The 16,174-nt window shown below is 33.6% G+C and overlaps 1 pseudogene across 1 annotated transcript in view; it reads left to right on the plus strand.

Annotated features, from left to right (window-relative positions):
- LOC143232188 (cell adhesion molecule CEACAM5-like) overlaps positions 1-16,174 on the plus strand; it is a 131,996-nt pseudogene that overhangs the window by 81,389 nt on the left and 34,433 nt on the right. The window contains exons 2-3 of the transcript XR_013017426.1: positions 7,791-8,120; positions 12,870-12,980. The product of XR_013017426.1 is annotated as a cell adhesion molecule CEACAM5-like (transcript). The remainder of the gene's footprint in view (positions 1-7,790; positions 8,121-12,869; positions 12,981-16,174) is intronic.

Raw genomic sequence — 16,174 nt, forward strand, 5'->3', positions numbered from 1 at the left:
GAAATAATAGTGTGGTTTGAACCCAAAATAATGGTTAAATAATATAAAAATAATAGAGTATAAAGTTAAGATCCACACATATTTTACAAGTAAACAAATAAAATGACCAAATTTATAGTTTCAGTTGGTAACTTTGTACAAATTAATTCAATATATTATAAAATTGTTTATGATAAACTAGAAAATAATACTATTACTAACCGAGTAGTTCATAAGATCATGAAATATTAGAGAAAACAGATTAATATGATTTATTACTTTTGAATATACTTTTCATAGACAGAATGTTTCATTTCTTCGGATGATATTTTAATCTTTAAGATGAGAAGAGGCGTCAGGTATTCATGTTGTTTTCTCTCTCGGGCTTAAAGGAATCGATAACAGTAAATGATGTGTGATAGTTTAAGTTTATTTATCAGAGTCATCACAACTATCTCATTAACAACGTGTAGGTGCTTAAGAAATCTATCAAGTAGTCTCTTTGTTGTCTCTCGAATATATAAAATCCTACATGTGATTCATAGAGAGCAATAAATAATCAGTGTAACTAGACACAGTAAATCTGTATTGTTTGTGTTGATGGTAATTTCAGTGCCGCCAGTGTATTTGCACAGAAGTTATGTAAATGGCTGATAATAGTTTTAAAAAGAAAGCAAAATGAGACATGAAGAGTTATGAATATAATGAATTCTTGTGGTTTAAACAAAGCTTTGCGTTAGCAATCTTGGCAACCACTAAAACTATGATAAAATTATCTAGTTTAATGCATTCTGTATTGAATACCACAAGACACATTTGCAGGTTTTACTGGTGAGTTTTATTTTATATACCAGGTTAATAACCATTTAAGGAGCATTAGGGACACATAAGTTTGTAGATGACAAAATGCCTTTTATTTCTAGGAATATCATTCTTAAACCAAAATTTATTTTCCGAAAGATCGTTTTAATTACACAACTGATTCAGGTTTACGAATAAGATTTACCTGCGATGAAACTTCACTGTATTAACAAACATGTGTTTATGCGCATAAGGTTTCTTATACCGACTTGATTGATTATTTGAGTTTGATATTTGAAGGTCGCAAAAAAACAATTCGTATTTCTGATATCTTTATTTAGGCAATAGAAGTGTTAATAACACTTTTGAAAGATACTGATTGGTAAAAGCGTGTGTGTTCTCTTATAGCAAAGACACATGAGGCTATCTAATGAGCTAACTGAACGGAATGGAAACCCTGATTTTAAGGTTCTAAATCTGTAGACTATCGGGGGCCAGGTAGAAAAAAATAATATTTAACAGTTTTAGTCCCATGCCTCTTTGGAAGAATTATGTGAGGTGATCAAATCAAATCTTTCAAATTGCGGCTCATTCGGTAATTTTATTGAATTCAATACAAAATGCTTACATTTTGTTTCTGTTCAGTCAATATCGAAACAGTTCGGTACTAGGAAAAAATGTTCATTCTGTCAGTCATAAGTTTGAATTCACGTGTCCTTGAGTAGCTGTACTTAAAGCTTAAAACAGTTTTCTAGAAAATGCATTTTCAGTTTTAATTGGAAGAAGGGAATTGTAAGCTAGACAGATTAGTATGATTTATTATCGTTATATTGTTATTTAAAATGTCTACAAGGCTATGATTAAATTAACCGCCTGATCAAAAATGGGTAAAATTGATATACATTGGAAATTAGTGCACTTTCTGTTTCTCTACATTTCGACAGTTAAGAAGTTGAGTAATAGCTTTTTTGAGTGCCTACGACTTGTATTGGTATCGATGATTGGTGTTCTAAAACACCCAAAATCCCAATGATATCAAGGACGTTTGTGTGAAAAAGTCTACCCTTAATACGAAGTGTAAAACTCATTGAAAAACCTGAATCTTCACATTTCTTTATCATCTTCAACTAGAATAAAATAAGTCTTGAAAATATTAAAGTAAAATGTTATTTCAAATACATACACTCTGAGAAAGGTCTCGCAATATACTGCTTGATATTTTTGTGTTTATAATTTTCAGAAACAGTTCACTTTATAGACAATTATTGACTTATTTAAATTTTATGAATGCATTTTTATTTGTTTTAATTTTTTTTAAATGCCCAAATCATTTTAATTATTTTCGTTTAAAACCACTTTAGTTGACACGTATACATATATATTAAATTATTATTTCCTTTTACTTTATGTTGAAATCGCATCGTTCACAAACAAAGTTAATATACAATAATATGCCTATAGACTTACAACGTTAGAAACCGGGTTTAAATATCCGTGATGGACAAAGCACAGATAGTCCATTCTGTAATTTTTTGCTTAACTTCAAACAAACTTTCAAAATAATTTTAGTGGAACGAACTTAACCCCGTGTATATAGTTTTCATGGTTTATTGCGTTGTCATATAGAGAAGAGACTATTCTAACACTAACTCTACCACATACACTGCTGGCCAAAATCTTAAGGCCAATGAACATAAAGAAAAAAATATGCATTTTGCGTTGTTAGACTCAACTACTTATTTGAGTAGAGCTACGAAAGATGAAAATAGGAAAATGGGAAATAAAAAAAACAAACTTTTTTAACATTTAATATGGAAAATATGAACACTATGAAATTAGCCTAAATACTAGCTGGCAAAGTTTAAGACCAAACTGAACCGAAGCGTTAATCGGTAAACACGTAACGAAATTTAGTTATTTGTGTTCAAGCATGAGAGTTGTCAACATCTCCCACGGATATCTCCTGTGTTACATTGGGTAAAAACATGGCAAACGCTAAAAACTTGACAGAGTTTAAACGTGGCAGAATTGTCGAACTGCAAAAGCAAGGTCTCTTTCAACGTACCATCGCTGGTGAGATTGGGCGTAGTAAAACTGCTGTTGCAAATTTCTTAAAAGACCCTTAGGGATACGGAACGATAATTTTAAGTGATCGGCCCAAGAAAATTTCGACGAGTTGTCCGGCAAGAAACCAGCCGATCGTCAAACCAGATTAAGGCCCTTAAGGACGCCGAATACAGCTCAGGAACAATAAGACGGTATCTACGATAGAAAGGCTATAAAATCTGTAAACGTCTTCAAAGGCCACGCCTCCTTCCACACCACAAAACAGCTCAGTTAAACTTTGCTGAGAAGCACCAAACGTGGGACGTAGAAAAGTGGACGAGGTTTTGTTCTCTGATGAGAAAAAAATTTAACCTGGATGGTTCAGATGACTTCCAACGTTACTGGCGCGATAAGGATATCCCACCGGAGACATTTTCTACATGACACAATGGAGGACATTCCATCATGATCTGGGGTGCTTTCTCCTTCCATGGAACAATGGAGCTTCATATTATACAGGGGCGTCAAACAGCAGCTGGCTACATTGGCGTGTTGGCGAAAGCATCCTTATTGACTGAGGGACCTTGCTTGTGTAGAAATGACTGGATCTTTCAGCAGGACAACGTTGCAATACTCAATGCCCGCAGAACACAGGACTTTTTCATGGCGAATAACGTAATTCTTTTGGACCATTTAACGTGTTTACCCGAACTGAACTCCATTGAAAATGTTTGGGGTGGATAGCAAGGGAAGTCCATAGAAATGGACGTCAATTTCAAACAGTGCATGATCTTCGTGAAGCCTTCTTCACCACTTGGAATAACATTTCAGCTAGCCTTTTTCAAACGCTTATATCGACCATGCCAAAGCAAATGTTTGCAGTTATTTGCAATGACGGCCGTGCAACTCACTACTGAGACCTCTTGTTGGGCATTTCGTACCCTGTTTAGGACTTTTCTTTGGTATGGTTTTAAACTTTTGACCAGCTAGTATTTAGGCTAATTTTATAGTGTTTACATTTTCCATATTAATGCTAAAAAATTTGTTATTTTTATTTTCCCTTTTCTTATATACATCTTTTGAAGCTCTACTCAAATAAGCGGTTGAGTCTAACAACGCAAAATGCATATTTTTTTCTTTACGTTCATTGGTTTTAAGATTTTGGCTAGCAGTGTATCTCGTTCCAAAGTTGAGAGTCAGTGTAAAGTACGTCGCATAGATCCGTTATCTAAGGATTCAGAAAATAAAATAAAGCTAACTTGTAAGAACATAGCGCATTATAAAGTGAATCTTATCAAGTTGAAGATTAGTTGGAGGAAGAAAACGACGCCCCAGAATCAGAATAGTCAGTACCACTACACAGCAGCATTGGTGGGAATAGAATTTGATTCTACAATTTCTATGATAAAATATTTGAAATAATTATTTTCTCATGTATTGGTTTATTTTGAGTTTCAAGCACGGTTACACGAGAATTGTCTGCACTAGCCGTCCATAATTTAGCAGTAAAAGACTAGAAAACAGGCAACTAACTAGTCATCGCTACCCACCGGCAACTTTTAGGTTACTCTTTTATCAACGAATAGTGGGATTAATTGAAACATATGATGCACTTACGGTTGAAAGGGCGAGCATGTTAAATGTGACGGGATGTTACACCCATGACAATCGGATTGTGACTCAAGTGGTCGAACCATCAAGGTAATCAGAATAGTATTTTTGTTTTCCGTTGCTTAAATATATTACCGGTTCAACAATATATTGTTGCTTTTGGGCTGTAGGTTCATTTGCATCCAACTGTAAGTGCTGTTATTGTGAAATGGAAACGTCTAGGAGCAACAACAGCTCAGCCATGAAGCGGTACGCCACACAAGCTCACAGAACGGGACCGACAAGTGCTGAATCGCGTAAATATCGTCTGTTCACAGTTCCAACATTCACTACCGAGTTTCAAACTGCCTCTGGAAGCAAGTTAGCACAAGAACTGTTCGTCGGGAGCTTCATGAAATGGATTTTGATGGCCGAACAGCTGCACACAAACCTAAGATCACCATGCGCAATGCCAAGCGTCGGCTGGAGTGGTGTAAAGCACACCGTCATTGAACTCTGGAGCAGTGGAAACGCGTTCTCTGGAGTGACGAATCACGATTCACTATCTGGCAACCTGACGAACGAATCTAGGTTTGGTGGATGCCAGGAGAATGCTACCTGCATGAATGCATAGTGCCAACTGCAAAGTTTTAAGGAGGAGGAATAATGGTCTTGGCTGTTTTGCATGGTTTGGACTAGGCTCTTTAGTTCCAGCAAACAATGACATTCTAGAGAATTCTGTGCCTCCAATTTTATGGCAACAGTTTGGAAAGGCCCTTTTTTGTTTCATCAAAGCTAGGTCCATAAAGACATGGTTTGCCGAGGTTGGTGTGGAAGAACTTGACTGGCCTGCACAGACCCTTGTTTACAACCCGTCGAATACTTATGAGATGAATTGGAATGCTTATGTTGAACCATGTCTTGTCGCCCGACATCAGTGCCCGACCTCACTAATGCTCTTGTGGCTGAATAGGAGCGAATTCCCGCAGCCGTGTTCCAAACTCTATTGAAAAGCCTTCCCAGAAGAATGGAGACTATTATTGGAGCAAAGAGAGGACCAACTCCATACTAATACCTATGATTTTGGAATGAGATATTCTTGAAGCACATATGGGTGTGATGGTCGGGTGTCCACATACTTTTGGTCATGAAGAGTATACAAGACAGTGTAATCACTCTATATCTCAAGTGCGTTATATCTCACAAGTTAATAGCTCCGTGTAAATTCAAAATTAACTTTACAATCTTCTTTACTCTTATATAGACTCACTCTAACTCATGCTATAAGCATTTTAAGAGTATAAAACCAAACGTTTTCCAAAAGTTTTTGGTGAAAATCAGAGTTATATATTATAAGCTAAAAAAATAAGAATTTTAGTTTGATTACTCTCAATTTATATAAATGATATCTGTTAGTCTTTGGCACTTTATCATGTAACCAGGAGTTCTGTGATAAAACGACTATGCTGGCGGACCTCTGAGGTGGCCCGGCATAAGCTGGTGCTTAAGGCGCTTGACTCGTAATCTGATGGTTATGGATTTGAATTCTCGTCACACCAGTCATGCTTACTCTATCAGTTGTAGGGGCGTTCTCAAGTGCGATCAATCCCACTATTATTTGGTAAAAGAGTAGCCAAAGAGCTGACGGTAGTTGGTGATCACTAGCTACCTTCCGTCTAGTGTTTCACTGGTTAATTAGGGATGGTTAGGACATATAGCTCTAGTGTAGCTTTGCGCGAAATTCAAAACAAACAAACCTCTGAGGCTTATAAGTCTCCTCGATAAACTGTTTACTTTGTTACGGTATCTATTCAGCACTACTTATCTCAAATTTAAATCGTAATTACTTTATGTATGTACTTTGAAAGATTATCTCATTGATAGAAAAGAAATGCGTCTTCTCAATGTATATTCTCTCAGTGGATCAGTGTTAACTTTACAGTCTTAAAACGCTAAAATGTAGAATCTATTTCCTTTGATAGACAAAGTATAGACAGTATTTTGTGTGGCATTGCACTGAAACACACAATCCTCAAACTACATTTTAGTGACTACAAATAGTAAATTGTGTTTAAAAGTAAGCTAAATATTTTAGTAGATTTGTATAAACATTAAACAACTTTCAACTTTGATACTAGCCTTTGTGCCAGTGTTATCATTTCAATAGGTTTAATATACTATTTTTAATGTATAAATGTGTGTATATATGTATATATTCTCAAGTCTTATTTGTTGGTTTGGTTTAGCGCAAGACTATAACATCGGTTCTCTGAGTTCTGTCCATCAAAATAGGTTGGATCAGTAAACTGATTACTAAATCAGTATGGAACATTTTCAACTAACCAAATGTGAAAATATTCGATATTTTATACTTGATTGCTCTTTAGAATTATCAAATAATATATACTGATAAAATTGGAATAAAAAACGTACATTTACTTTTTGAATTATGGTGATCAAATTCTAACGAAATGACTAAACATTCGTGTTTTGTTGGCATCTTAATCTACATAAACTTTCAGGCTTTAAGCTGAACCAATAGGTAGGAGAGCTCTTGCATTAAGCTAAAACGAATTAAAATTAAAAGAGATATTATTTTGTTGCATATTGCAAAAGAAGAGATACTTTGTGAATTTGATTGCTGGGTGTTGCCACGTGGTTAATATACCAGGACTTTGAACCAAAGGATCCGCGAGATTCCATCCTTACACTAAATATTCGCTCTGGACTTTGGGAGCTTGTGCACCCTAATCGGTGTGTTAGGGCCAGATATTATTATTCAATGAGATTAAGGTAACTCGATAGTTGGCGATGAAGCTATTCATTACCTGTATTCATTCCAGTTTGCACTGTTCGAAATTAGACACGGATATAAGCAAACAGTCTATTGCATTGCTTTACTGGAAGCTCTGAAACAAACTGTGAACCTAACACTGTCCAATGTATTAAGTGAAGATGGAACAATAAGTAAATTTAAAAGCAGATCTTTAATTATTCAAAAACTGCACTAGACATAAAATAAATCACAACTCTGTGAAAATTAAGAAATATTGACTCAGTAACGTGCCCTCTAGTGGCACAGCGCTATATATGGTGGAATCCAAATTTCGATACCCGTTATGGGCAGAAAACAGATTGTCCACTGCGTAGCTTTTAGGCTTAAATACAAACAAAAAAATACAGTAGCGTAATATAAATTTTATCCACTACTCTACATAATACTTTTCCTCTACAAAGTTGAATAACGTATATTTTCGGACTAAAGAACCGGGTAAAATATGTTTACTTTTGCGTCTTCTACCGTGCTATATTTCTTTTTACGATATATATTGTTTATTTGTAATTCTTTCTTATTTTCTCTCTTATATTTACAGAAAAGGTAGTTGGCGTTGCTGGATTCAAAGTAGCGTTACCATGTAATATCACTTCACCAGCCCCTAACGACGAACTTTTGCTTATATTATGGTACAGAGGAGACACGTCCAACCCGTTATACACTATGGATGCCAGACAAAGTGTAACAAACCACTCTCGACATACTTCAGCTGATACCTTGTATGGCAGAGCTTACTTCAGTGTCGTGGATAGGCCGGCCGTACTGATCCTAGAACCAGTCTCTGCAGGAGATGCTGGGACCTACAAATGCCGAGTAGATTTCCGAATTGCTAGAACAAGATATTCCAAAGCGGAGTTGTCAGTAATTGGTAAAGAAACTGTGTAAAAAGTAATGTGTGAAACTTACTGAGAGAGAGCGTGTATTTATTGTATTCTACTCTAACTGTAGAAAATTGCAGTGGTGTTTCGTTGGAAATCTTACACGCACATTTTTTCAGCATAACTTTAGTATCCCACTAAAAAAGTTCAATTTTTAATGAAGTTTTTGTTACGAAATAACCTTCTTTTTTTTTTTTTCAAATAACGCAATTCCTCAGATAAATACGCATGTATTAGAACTATTATTCTGTGTTATTTCCCTTAGGAAAACCTCTTTGTTTGTTTTAGGGCAGATCTAAGTTAGGTTACCAGTTGTAAGTCCGTAAAATTACTGCTGCCCTTTCGGGTCTCATTAAGTTAAATAAACATTAAATCACGTGTAATTATTTTTCACAACGTAAGTTATATTGCAGTAACCAATTAATATTGTGAAATTTATAAAATAAGTTAAATCTTATAGTAGAGGATTTTATCAAAAAATTCAAATACTTGTGGGAGTATTTATTTTCGTTAGTTTCATAGTGAAGGGTTATCAACAACGTTATAGTATCTCTCTGTCATTATCACAACATACATCGTTCTACTATGTCCGTATTATAGAAAGTTTTTTTTACTATATCTTATGCCAAAAATATTACCATAATTTAATTTTGAATTTTTGTTTACATTAAAAATATTCCCTTTAACTTACGTGTGTATCCTTTAAGTTGTATACATGCTAATTAAGCTTTTCTGAATTTTAGTTTCATTTTGATTTTCTTACTGATTAAATGTGACACATTTTTTTCAGTTACGAAGAATATTTTTCAAACAGGTACAATGTATCTATCACAGGTGGAATCATTCTCAAGTACACAAAGTTTTAACAGTAAAAAAACCTTTAAATAAATCTTTTGTACTTTAGAATGATGGAACCAGTAATTGAAAAGTCGTGTTTGTTCAAAAAGTATTATTCCTTAATGCAAGAACTGTAACTTAAAATAAAATAATTTTGCTCAACTTCATTTTACTTATTTCTACTCCACTAATATCAAATACCTTATTCAGAATTAAGTAATCAATTTTCAAAACGAACGCTAGTGTGCTTCATACATTACACCCAAGACATCAAAAAATCGTTTTCAAACTTGTAAGTATCACTTCGTGGCACGGGTAGAATTTCATTAAATATAATGATTTAAAAAAAATGTAGGTTTGCACATAATTAAAGTCTATCCTTTATGGTCCAGAAATGCTAGATATTCGCAGAATATACGAAGGATATATAATCATGTGAAATAGTTAGGACACCCTATGAAAGCCTGGGTATTTTTGTAAATTTTTGGATATATAAATATTTAATCTTAATTTTAACAATACTGAAAGATTATAGGAATATAACTAAACAATTAAAACAGAAGAAAAGACTTTACAAGATCTTCTGTAAAAGTAATTCTACAAAAATGCATGTTCTAACTGAGGAAAAAGTTAGAACACCCTATCCCCTAATAGCTAGTGTTACCCCTTTGGCTGAAATAACTTCAGTGAGATGCTTCTTGTAGCCATCTACCAGTCTCTGACATCGGTCTGAAAAACGTTTGCCCCACTCCTCAATGCAGAATTCTTTCAGCTGTGAGATGTTTCAGGGGTTTCTTGCATGTACAGCCCGTTTCAAGTCACCCCACAACATGTCAATGGAATTAAGATCTGGGCTTTGACTCGGCCATTTCAGGACTCTCTATTTTAGTTTTTAGCCAGTCCTTGGTGGATTTACCAGTATATTTCGAGTCTTTGTCGTGTTGCAGGGTCCAGGCTCGCTTCAGCTTTACTTTTCTTACAGATGGTCTCATATGATCCTCAAGCACCCTCTGATACATGGTAGAATTCATGGTAGATTCTATGATTGTGAGCTGTCCAGGTCCTGCTGCAGCAAAGCAGCCCCAAACCATGACACTTCCACCTCCATGCTTCAGAGTTGGTATGAGGTTCTTTTCATGGAATGCTGTATTTGGATTACGCCAAACATGTCCTCTGTTATGGTGTCCAAATAATTAAATTTTGCACTACTCTGTCCAAAGAATATTATTCCAGAAGCCTGGTCTTTGTCTACCTTCTCTCTTGCAAACTTCAGTCTGGCCTTGATGTTTTTCTTAGAAAGCAAAGTTTCCTCCAAGCACACCTCCCGTGCTAGTTAAACTTGTGCAGCCTCTTTCTGATTGTAGAGGCACGCACTTTCACATCAACAGAAGCCAGAGCCTGCTGGAGGTCGCGTAATGACATGTTAGGGTGTTTGGAGATCTCTTTCAGCATCTTACGGTCTACTCTCGGAGTGAACTTGCTTGGACGACCAGACCTGGGCATATTGGCAGTTGTTTTGAAATCCCTCCATTTGTTGACTATTTTCCGGACAATGGAATGGCTGACTTCAAAATCTTTTGAGATCTTTTTAAATCCCTTACCAGACTCATAAGCTGCTACAGTTTTCTTTCTGAAGGCCTCAGACAGCTCTTTTTCTCTCACCATAGTGCTCACTCTCACTTCAACAGTCAGGAGCATACCAAATTAAATGTCTGAGATTTAAATAGGGCAAGGCTCATTGAAAATGCTGAGTAACGATCTTCTAATCATGTGACCTGGTGTGATACACCTGTATGTGAGTTGAGCCATTTTAAGTGGGAATAAATGTAGGGGTGTCCTAATTTTTCCTCAGTTAGAATATGCATTTTTGTAGAATTACATTTACAGAATATCTTGAAAAGTCTTTTCTTCTGTTTTAATTGTTTAGTTATATTCCTATAATCTCTCAGTATTTTCAATATTGAGATTAATTATCTATATATTGAAAAATGTTACAAAAATACAAAGGCTTTCATAGGATGTCCTAACCTTTTCACATGACTGTAGTAATAATCTTATAGTTATCAGAAAAACAATGTTCAGTGGTGAACTAACGGAATTACACAGCACAGGTAATCAATTTTGTTGTTTTTGTTAAAAATAACATTACAAAGAAAATATGTATACTTTGTATTAAAACTCATGACTATTATCTAATATGATTTACTTTGGGCATAATAAACTCCACCCTCGTGATATGAATTTTAAACTAAACCTTATTAGAATGAGACAGTGCTTGGATGCAAACAGAATGAAAAATTGTTTTAATATTATAATAATCACATGGTATGCAAAATAAAATTACATTTATCCATCGTTTAAGAAATGTTCAGTATCACAGAAGTAACATTGTACAACTAATGTGGATATCATTAAAATTATCCAAACGATTGGATGAGGATGTTATATTGCTGTAAAAGCAGTGTAAAATAAAATTAAGAAACATATAATAAAACAACTGATATAGAGTCGAAAACCTTTATCAGAAGTTTACAGAACATTCTACAAAATAGAGGCGCTGACGATTATTATTTCAGTAAGTAAATTAATTGTTGTTATTATTTCTCTTAAGCTGATTAATTGGTAATATTATTTTGTTAAATTAATTGATTCTTTCTATTATTTTCTAAGTATTACAAAATACAACCTTTCATAATTTTATACACTTTTTTTATCCATTGTGACGGTATTTTATATTTTCACCTTGCCCTGCTTCATCAATCACGTTAAAATGTTACAATTAAAGTTCACATGTAATAAAACGTTTTCATTGTTAAGTAAAATTTTGTTCATATCTAATAGAAGTACGATATTAATCTAGCATTTGGAAACTTTATTTAGTTCTAAAGTATGGAGCGAGTTATGCATAAAAAATATTTTATAGCCCACATCCTTTAACATAAAAATCATAACCCTTCAGATCTTTTTACTTATGTTTGTTTTAAGAAACGTAATAACTGGAATGACATAATTAAACGTATTTACAGAGAATATTCCGTATCTGAAATACATTAAACTAAAAAAAATTACTAAAGTGTCTAAAATGTACGTTTTTTTAACTTGCTTAACAATAAGAGGCTGAAACATTTGTAACCAGTCACTTTATCATCATATTTGCAATTGACAATTCTTTCTTTTGGTTTCTTACAAATTTAAGATGATGATAATATCCTTTTTATATCATTCTTATAAGAGTTTGCTATTTTGTATTTGTAAGTATAATTGACGCAACAAATAGTTCGCAATACCGGTAATAATAATTGACACAAGGTAAACATATGGGAGCATTGTCTTCGTGACTGACAATTTTTTTTGAAATATTTAAGTTTTCTAACTCATACAAACGTGCTCGAGAATTTTCATAACACATTTCATTCATTATGCATATACATCTTTAACAACATCATTTACAGATTGATAATTATATTTGTAAACTACGATAACCATTCAACCAGAATGAACTTTAAGACACCAAATATTTCAAAGTATGAAATATTTACATAAGTTCTTTGGCATACCATTCCACAGTTATAACTTAATTAAACGATGGGATGCTTAGGCATCTACTTAATTATAAAATAGTATACTCTTCTAATTTATATCAATATGTCTCTCAGTAAAATGCAGCTAATGTGGTGTATACAGTTTGCAGTGTATAAACATATGTATCTATGTCAGTGAGTATCTTACAGAAGAATTCAACATTGGTAACATGCAGGGTATTGGTTTTAATTATTCATGGAATGTTGGCATTTCATATAGACAGTTATTAAAATAACCTCGCAACATTGCATTTAACTGACGAAAGTATAAAGCTAGTTATGCCTTATCATGTAATACAAGTCATTTATGATTTTCTTCAGTTCCACCAAACAAACCTGTAATAACGGACGTAAATGGAAATGTTTTGGAAAGTGTAATAGGACCCTACAATGAAGGAGAAAGTTTGACGTTATTTTGTGAAAGCGAAGGAGGTATGTTTAACTCTTTTTGCTGTTGTTATTAAGCGCATAGCTATAGAAAGAGCTGTCTGTACTCTTTCCCATCATGGGTATCGAACTTCGGGTTCTAGTGGTATAAGTCCACAGACGGTATCACTCGGAGGCGTTTAGCTTTAGAGACAACAGAGAGTTGTTTGTTTGTTTTTCTGAATAAAACTTTAACAAAATATATGTGTATACATATATATATACACACTTGTGTGGGTATATAATTGTATGTAAACATTTCAAAACGGTTATGCTAGCTTTAACTTCTAAAGAAATATAACATTACGTTGTGTGATTTTTAAGTAACTTTCTTTGACAATATGATTAAAAATTAAAATCTTCTGCGTATACAAGACATATTAACAAAACTAAAGTACAAACTAAAATGTGAGAAATAAAAAGAGCCTTACTTGGAAGAGAAAGAACTAAGACTCGCAGTGCGATGTGCTGAACATGTACAGCGTGTCAGACACGAGGCCCAATTTCTGTTAGAAATTGTTATATGTGAAAACTTAAAAGACCTTAAACTCATGAATTCCCTCACTTGAAATTTCGTTCATTATCTGTGGCCAGTTGGAAAAACTAATAGAATCAAAACAGTTAAGTAGAAATGAAACAAGGTCATTAAATTAAGAGATTATTGAAACCTATCGTCTAAAGTCAACATTTTACACCGATATGAATATATTAATAAAACGTAAGTTGTTTGAAACAGAAGTTGCCACTGTTTAAAAGTGAAAATTCATCTATAATAATAATAAACAAATGAAATCGTTTCGCCCTCCTACATCAGTATACTGTTAACACGCACCCTCAGCTGTGTGTGAATAAATTGAAGCACTAGTATATGTAATTTAACAAGCATGTAACAAACACCAAATACGATATCGGCAGAGGATTTATGTAATTGAAGCAATCTATATTGAGAGAAGTATATATATGTGTGTGTGTACGTGTGTGTATGATAGTCTTATTTAAAACTTCTATAAGTTATTCTTATTATCTATTTGAGCTAGTATAAACTATCCTCATCCTGCTACGAGGATCAAAGAACCAAATGAACTGGTCAAGCTTCTTTACTATCCACACTTAGTTCTATGGCTACACCAAGGAACAGTAGAATTCGTTCTGAAGAAAAATAAACCGTTACAACACCTGCGCGTGGTACCTGAGCAAGTTTACCTGGCTATTAAGGTGGATTTAAACTTCTAAACACTTCTAAACTTGGTGTCTCGGCAGGAATCTATGTCATGTAAATAGTAACTCCCTCTCAAACGGAAAAACACACAACACGAATAAATATAGGATGACATTCTCACAATGTTTATTATTAAACAGTCCAAAAATTGTGAATAATCATTGTGCTTAAGTTTTATAATTATAACATGGAAAAGGTGAAATAAATTTTTTGAGTTTATTTCAAATGCTACAAAACTTAAGTAAATGAAAAACTTATCGCAGTGAAGGAATGTTAAAATATTAATACAGTCTTTTGTAAGTTGGTTCATAAGCAGAGGATAAGAACACCACTTTTTAAAGTTTTACATAAATTAGTTTTATCAACTGTTAGGTATATTGTACAGTAGGGAGCTTTTCTACTAAAATAGCTTTCAGATAGTGAAGAAGGTTTATCTCACATGAATAATTTTTATTACAGAGATATTTCGCTTATAAGCAAAAGTTAATCGATAACTAAAATCATCGCATGGAAGAAAGAACGAAAGAACGCATTCATGCATTAATATAACGATTTGTTATTAAATAAATAGCTGCACTAAACCACAACATAGAAAATGGCGTCATATACAGCTGTTTTTTGTTGTTTTTCTTACTTCTTGAGAAGAAATGTTTTAATATTATACGGATAGGCGTGGACTAGAGATTAGAGCGTTTGGGCTGTGAATTGAAAGGTTTACAATTCAACTACACGATATGCCGCTGAACACAATTTACACTTTCGTTTCTAGGCGCCTTCTAAAAGTGACAAATCAATTTCCTCGTCTTTTATAGTAGTTTTGAAGGTGGCTGGTGCTACTGACTGGTTGCATTTTCTATGTTCAGCAGTTTTAAATTAAAGACCTTTGATTCTTGGGATTTTGAACATTATATTTTGACTCATGTGCTGCTCAGGTTCAAAGCAGAAAATACTTGATATTTCGTGTGTTTTTTTCTTTCTTTCTAAGCTTTAAAATGTAATACAAATGTGGAAAGTTGTAGGCTTGAACACTCGGAACTATTTCAACTGTTTTTCTTTAGTTGTAATTTTTCGTTCTAAATGCATTTCGCATGCAAGTTTTGCTAATATACGTTAATTATCATTTACGTGTTTTACTAGGAAATATTTTATTTTTACATTTTTTACTTTTTATCACAATTCTGTGAATCTGTCATTTACCTGCAAACAGTTTTACTATTTTTGTTGTTATCCAACTTTGTTACATAAATATAGAGTGCTATTAAAGTTAAAAAATAATTAGATGGATAAAGTGTTACATTGGCTTGATTGTTACAGATTTACAAGTTGTTCAGGAACAAAGAATTTATTTCACTCCATGTTCATAAATTGCAGTCGGTGAATGACAAGAGTAATAGTTGAATGTTTTTTCATTGTTAAAAAATAATATTTAAAAAAAAACAATTATGCCAGACTCTACATTGCTTTACGTATAATAATTACAAAGAACATTTTTCGGGTATACATAATTTCCACTGAAATCAAGAGTTTGATTCCCCTCAGTGGATCCAGTAGATGGCTGGATATGACTTTGCTATAAGAAAACACACCCACGCATCCTTCCTATCCCCAAAGTTACTGTTACTTAACAATCTACTAATGATTAATGTTGTTAGCAATCAGCATGTAACTAAATTTATAGCCAAATCTATATGCTAAAGAAACTGAACAACAAGAAATAGAAACGTTGCAAAAAATATATCACGTGTAATTATGGCAATGAACGTTTGCTGTTAGCTTGATAACATTGGTCTCTGAGAAGAATAGAAAACTCAAAAACTTTGCTCAATGAGCAATCTGGTTAGGTAATTTAACGTATATCCTTTTAACGTATATTTAACCTTACATAATTATTGTTTATTTGAACGTAGCTGTAAAGGTTAAGTTGTTAATCCATATGCTTTTTTTGCATTTTACTAATTTGTGAACTATTTTGTAACACTCT

Source organism: Tachypleus tridentatus, chromosome 11 (assembly GCF_004210375.1).
Source record: "Tachypleus tridentatus isolate NWPU-2018 chromosome 11, ASM421037v1, whole genome shotgun sequence".
Taxonomy (NCBI): domain Eukaryota; kingdom Metazoa; phylum Arthropoda; class Merostomata; order Xiphosura; family Limulidae; genus Tachypleus; species Tachypleus tridentatus.